This window comes from Arachis ipaensis, chromosome B2 (genome assembly GCF_059453495.1).
Source record: "Arachis ipaensis isolate K30076 ecotype BB chromosome B2, ASM5945349v1, whole genome shotgun sequence".
Lineage (NCBI taxonomy): Eukaryota > Viridiplantae > Streptophyta > Magnoliopsida > Fabales > Fabaceae > Arachis > Arachis ipaensis.
Window position 1 is genome coordinate 75149803 of NC_142437.1, and position 6778 is coordinate 75156580.

The window sequence follows — 6778 nt, forward strand, 5'->3', positions numbered from 1 at the left end:
GGTTTTACATTGAATTTTCTGTTATTTGGTTTTATCTTTCTTTGTTTTCAAATCAATGAAAAAAGAAAAATTTGGGAGGTATTAGTAACAGCTATTAAGAGAAAAGGCAAAGAGAGTAATCATGGAGGAAAGCCATAAAATTATTTTAATCTCTTTTGTATGTATTTTTGTTTTGTATTCATGATCTTGAGAGGATTCCCTTGCTAAGTTAGATGAGCACTTAGTGGTTGAAAGTCTAGGAGTGAACCTAGCCAAATCAAGCTTGGGTAGAAGTTTGGTTTGTCCCTGATAGGATTGGTTAGAATTATTGGGCATTGGTGTTTGTAATCTTTGAGAAAGATAGTAAAAATTCTACCACAACAGGATGTAGACCACATTACCCATGGTGGTTGAACCAAAATACATGGCTGTGTCATTTACTCTTTTTTGCTCTATTACTATTTTTCATTTGATATGAGACAAATAAAATTGTCTCCTGCATAATCAATCTCGCAGACATCATAGCAACTCAGTGTATTCAAAAGTAATGTGTTTGCTCTGTTACTAATCAATCGTCAAGAGATAAAACAAAATTTTCTCCTGCGTAACTAACATTGTAGACTCAATAGCAACTCTGATTTAAATCCAATTTGAAGTTAAAGTGTTCAAGTTTAAAAGAGGTCATAGATTCAACCCCCTTCTCTAGGCTATTGAGAACCTTCAATTAGTATCAAAAGCCCAATCTCATGGAATCAAACTTCACAACTTGGAGTAAAGATCCAATAGCCAACAACATGGGTGAAAATATTGTGGCTTATACACGCACTGAGAGTCAGTCTAACAATAGACCTCCCTTCTTTGATGGCAAGAACTACACTTATTGGAAGAAGAAAATGCGGATATTTGTGTGGTCCATTGCTTACAACATTTAAAAGAGCATTATGAATGGTCTACAAATCCCAACAAAGACAAACCCTGAAGGAGTGGTGACTCCTAAAGAAGAAAACGAATGGAGTGATAGAGATATAAGAAGAAGGTGGAGCTAATTACCAAGGCAATAAACATGATGCGCTGTGCCATTAGCTTCAAAGAATATCAAAAGGTGTCAAGATGTAAAACAACAAAAGAGATTTGGGATAAACTCCAAGTCACTCTTGAAGGCACTCAACATGTCAAGAAAACAAGGATTGATATGCTTAGAAAGAAATATGAAATATTCACTATAAAGGAAGGAGAAACCATCAATGAGATATTTGAATGATTTTCGATCATCATCAATAGCTTGGATGCTATGGGGATGACTCACATCAAACAAGTGATATTGAGGAAAATACTTAGAAGTCTCACTAAAAAGTGGGAAACAAAAGCAACTGTTATATCTAAAAGTAGCAATCTGAACAAAATGATATATGATGAGTTGAGAGAAAAACTACTTGCCTATGAAACCACCGACATGAACTAAGACACACAAAAAAGAGTGTCCTTGAAATCCAATATTGATTCATTGGAAGAAGATTTCAATGATAGTTTTTTGGATGACGAAATGGTGTTTTTTGTTAGGAAGTTGAGAAGACTCATGAGAAACAAAGGAAGAAGTAACGACTCAAGTTCAAAGAAACACAAGAGGAACTTCAGCAAGATCATATGTCATCTACAAGGAAGTTGGTCATTTCAAGTATGATTGTCCTAAACTCAAGATGTAATTATCCAATTTTCAGTATGTCATGATCATACTCAAAATCAAGTGTCACTAATGTAACACTCCAACTTTTGACACGTCATGACCAATGTCAATCGTTTAGGTGTTACTTGTTGTAAGGACCTACTTTGTTCTAGACTCAGATTTTATAAGCAAATATTAATAAAAGCCTTTATCGGTTTAGCATGACTAAACTACTAATCGTGAAATATCATTTAGTTGCTCGCAAGTTATATATATAGATACAAAAGAGGAAGTCAGTCTCAACCCTCACACGGGATTTCTAAACTAGAATCAAACTACTAAGAGGTCCTACCCCTCTAAAAGTACTACAAAAGCGAGGGGAAAGTAATACTACTGATTATCAAAAGGAGTAAAAAGTTAACTACGTCAATCTCTAGAATAGTCTACAGCTAGAGTGAACACGTATAGCATGTCGATATCGAAACGTGGGCGATGTACCGAAACCCGAAACTCAACGGACTCCTTTTCCGGTCCCATCTGAGGAGGCAGAGAAAGAAAAAGAAGAAGGGTGAGAACCTAGAGTTCTCAGTAAGGTAAAAAGGGAACCTAAGGTCTCTGTCTCTAAGTTGTAATGAAACAGGAAAAGAACAAACATAGGACACAAGGCACAAACATACATACAACAAGTAAATAGTATAGACAATTAGGAAAAGGGCAATGAATAATACACAGGAAGTTTTTATGCACAAACAAGATGATGCATGCATGTTCCTATCGCAGGCCATGAGCTCATGTGTCGGTTGTCTATCCGCAACCCGACGTTACTCAGGGCGAACCCCAAATATGGTCTCTTACCGTGTCAGTTAGGCACAATTATCATCATGAGCAAATCCATGTCAATTAGGATACTTTGGCATCATGGTAAGGGACAATCTATCAATTAGGCAAACATTCCCGCATTAGCAATCTCAGGCTATCAGTTAGGCGGGCACTTCCGCATTAGCAATTTGGCACAAGGTCCATTCAACATACAATTCTCAACTTTTGTTTCATTCATTGTTTTTCATTTTCTTTTCTTTTCTTTATGCCTCTACATCACCATTTACTTATACGTACCTCTGCATCACCGTTTTATCATACGTACCTCCACATTACCATTTGATTACACAACCCTCCGCATCACCATTTAACATTAACTCTTTTAATATAAAACCATTGTTTCCTTTTTCTTTAACTAAGGACATGTATCCTGCCAAATCTAGACATTCTCTTTTGGATTAAAATTAAAGTTTTATCCTATTTGGATTTTAATTGGATTTGGTAGCAAAGTTAATGAAAATATGTTACTGTCCTAAAAAGATTTAGAAAAATACAGCAGGAAGATCTGTTTTTGAAAATTTTATGATAAATCCAATTCTAATCCGATACTTCCAGATTTTAGTGAGAAAACACATAACATCCCTAAGTTTTAGGACAAACAAATTCCAGATCTATAGCACCTCGTTTGGTTAACTAAATGTCAGTTGGAAGTGCTGCCCTGTTTCTTTAAATTGGTTCTGAATTTTCTATGAACAGCCCAACTTCCAACAGACATAACTAACTCTACAAAATAGCAATGGATATGAAATTTGTACTCACTTAAAATAGACTAATAGGTCATTAAAATCCTTTTAAAAGAAACTAAAAATTCCAAATAAATCAAAAGTTATAGCAGCTGGAAGTTGGTACTGCAGAATAAAAAAACCAGAAAATTCTACAGCAACCACTAAACTTCAAAAATTCATATCTTCCAAACCACTTGGGAAAATTCCTTGAAATTTTTATTTAGTAATCTTGACTTCTTGAAATTTGACAAAAAGAAATAGATTGATTCAAAAATCATATCTAGATTTCTCCTAGTTTTTATTTTAAGTTGCTGTCCAATCTGTTTAAAAATTTCTGCAGCAAGGCTTCTTGATTTTCATTAACCAAATTCGACCCTCTAAGTTCCTAACTCATACCAATCAACAATTCTCTTTATTTACTACTATTTAATCAGAGTTCCAAATGGTGCTGAGAGGAAAAGTAATCAGTGTTAGGTTTTAATTAAAGAAAGCTTGGTCCAGTTAAACCGAGAGAAGGAAAAGAAAACTGTAACTTTGAAAGGGAGGTAGGAAAAATCGGGTTAATAGTTGGTAATGCATCTAGGGTAGTTTCTCTACTAATTCATTACTTATGAATTAGTAAGAGGTAGTTGATTTTAAAAGAAGTAAATTAATTATAGCGGTAATTATCTAATTACCAAGATTCGTCATTCAAAAGCACTAAAAAAAAGTTTTAACGTTGCGTGTTCTAATTCTAATTCAATATCTAATTCTTTAACGTTGTAAAGAATGAGGAATCACAGGCCTCGTGGGGTAGGGTGGTTACATTCTACCCCCTCAAAAAAAAAATTGTCTTCAAATTTCGTTACCTCAAGTGAAGGGATCGGTTTCAGTAGTGTTTTTCGCATCCAAAACAAACACCCTTCCTGGCTGTTGCTGCCTAGGGGAAACAAATTCAGGCCTTCGTCGTATGCATTCTTTTGTTACATGTCTGGGCTTCCCACAATTATAGCAAACCCCAGATTTTAACAGGCAGTGTCTGCCTCCATGATTTCTCCCACACACAGTGCATGTCAGTTTTGGTTGGGTTGGTTTCCGAGTTACTTTGAAGTTTCTTCCTTGAGGAGCGAGGTTACGATTGAAATCCCTTGTGAAAAGATTCCTCTAGTTAGTTTGCGCTGCCACCAGCTTATTTACATATTCCTCTGTCAGTTGGCTCTTGTTAACTAGTTCTGTAAAATTCTAGATTTCCATTGGGCCCACATGAGCTAACAGTTCTTCCCTGAGTCCTCCTTCGAACTTGATACACTTCAACTTCTTGAATGCAGTTGGTGCTCCTTGAAAAACATTTTAGAATCGACATAACTCTTCAAACTTGCGAGTATACTCAGTGACTGTCATGTTTCCCTGTCTCAACTGAAGCAACTCTAGTTCCTTAGCAGTACAGAAACACTGAGGAAAATATTTCTTATAGAACTCAGTTGAAAATTCCTCTCAAGTGATGTTATCGGCTTCTCTTCCCAGCAGTTGAAGCACCCCTGCCACCAATGTTGCACATCGTTCCTTAGTATGTAGGCAGTAAACTCTACATGTTGTGCTTGCAGTGATCGTCTTATTTCCTTAAACCATTAGTCAGCTCACGTAGCACTAGTGTTTCCATTAAACCGTGGTGGATTGATTTTTAAGAAAGAGGCTAAGGTCATAGGACGATTATCATTACGGAGTCCACATTCATCTTCGTAGCCATTTCCATTTCCATGTCTAGACTCATGGTTATTTTCAGCTCCATTGTGGCGATCAAGATGTTCAGCTACTCGGTTGGTAGCAGCTACTGAGTCACGTGTAGCAGCAGCATAGCATTTACAGATTCGAGAATAGCCAATGCATCGAGGATTGTTCCCTCACTTGTTCACTCCAGTCGAGAGCGTCCTCGCCTAATAATTAGAGATAGAGATAATATACATCATACATACTATAATATATATATATATATATATATATATATGCTATTTAGGGTTTAGGGTTTAGGGTTCATACAAGTCATAAGTTAGCGTACAACCCTTCACATCTTGTTATTATATACATAATCAACACTCCAAGCCCTGATCCACATAGAAAGCCCCTAAGCTGGCACCCAAAAACTAGCCTAGCCAACCACATACATCTTACTCTCTCAATGAGTTTAATCAAAGGTGAGAGTCTAGATACAAAAGCTAGGCTAACACAAAAGACTCCCTAAAGCATTATCCTCAATTCTCACGCATCAACTATCGTCATCAGAGGAAATCTCAATCACATATGAACACTCCTCAAGATCTTTATCCTCGTCATCAGAGATCTCAATAATCTCAGGAGGGGTCCTGGCACTCGTACTATTGCTCTGGCCCACGCTCATCGGTCCACTAACGGAGGTGGTGTGTAGCTCCTCAGATAAGGGCTCAGACGAAGACACTGAGATCTTCTCCCCAGAAATATCCCACTCAGGTATGGGCTTTAGTACATCCTCCTCCATAGGCTCAGGCTCAGGGACCACCTGATCCTTAGGCTGATCAGGGTGCTGATGAGGTATAGGTCCGTCGTGAAACAGGCGAACAAGTGCATCAGGATGAAGCCAATGCAACGGAAACTCATAAGGCATATCGGGATTAAAGAGCGGAGTGTTAATCAGATGACGGAAAGGGTAGTCGCACAGAACGTACATACAAGTCCTAATCTCTACAGCTACTACGTAAAACCTATGATGTACAAGATCCCTCATATATGTAGTGATAGTCTATATCGTAGAAAGGATGCCCGTCTCTATCTGATGGAGGAAGTAAGGAAGGGGTAAGAACTTGGTGGGTTCTTAGTAGGATTGGGGGTGATCAGTTAAGTCAGGATTATCACAGTTCAATTAATTCACAATGAAATATACAAGAGTCATAGAGAAATAACCAGTCACAATAATTCAGAATACCTATTAAGAAATACACAAATACAAGAAGACAATTACAAACAATTTCACATTATCAAGTAAAATGCAAATGTGTAGCAAGGATGATGCATGTCTAGTCCTATCGCAGGTAATGAGATCATTTGTCCGTTTCGACCAGCATCCGACGTAAACCAACTCGCAAGTTGGATAAGGCATTCTAGCTACATAACCTCTGCAAGTTTCTACTTCTTGCAGGCGCTAACTCTCCAGCTGAAGTATGTCGAATATGACATCTACAAGTACTTGTAGGCTGTAAGACCCATAATTTTCGAAAAATATTATTATGAGTTAAATTCAAATTATTTATTCATTAAATATTTTATTTTTAGAAATTATTTTATTAAAAGCAATTAAATCAAATTTTGATAATTAAATAAGAAACTTTATTTAATCTCGTAATTATTGAATAATTTTCTATATTTAAATTATATAACTTAATAGTTGTAAAAGAATAATAATTTTATATAATTTAGTTTAAATAATTGAGATTTTGGAATTTAATACTTTAATTTTATAAACAAAAAAATAAATTATATTATCTCTAATTTTAAACTAGAATACTTGATCAAAATCTAATTA

At 36.1% G+C, this 6778-nt stretch overlaps 1 pseudogene; it reads right to left on the reverse strand.

Moving 5' to 3' along the window:
- Positions 1-4095: 4095 nt before the first annotated feature.
- Positions 4096-5385, reverse strand: LOC148574421 (uncharacterized; annotated as a pseudogene).
- Between the last annotated feature and the right edge of the window lie 1393 nt (positions 5386-6778).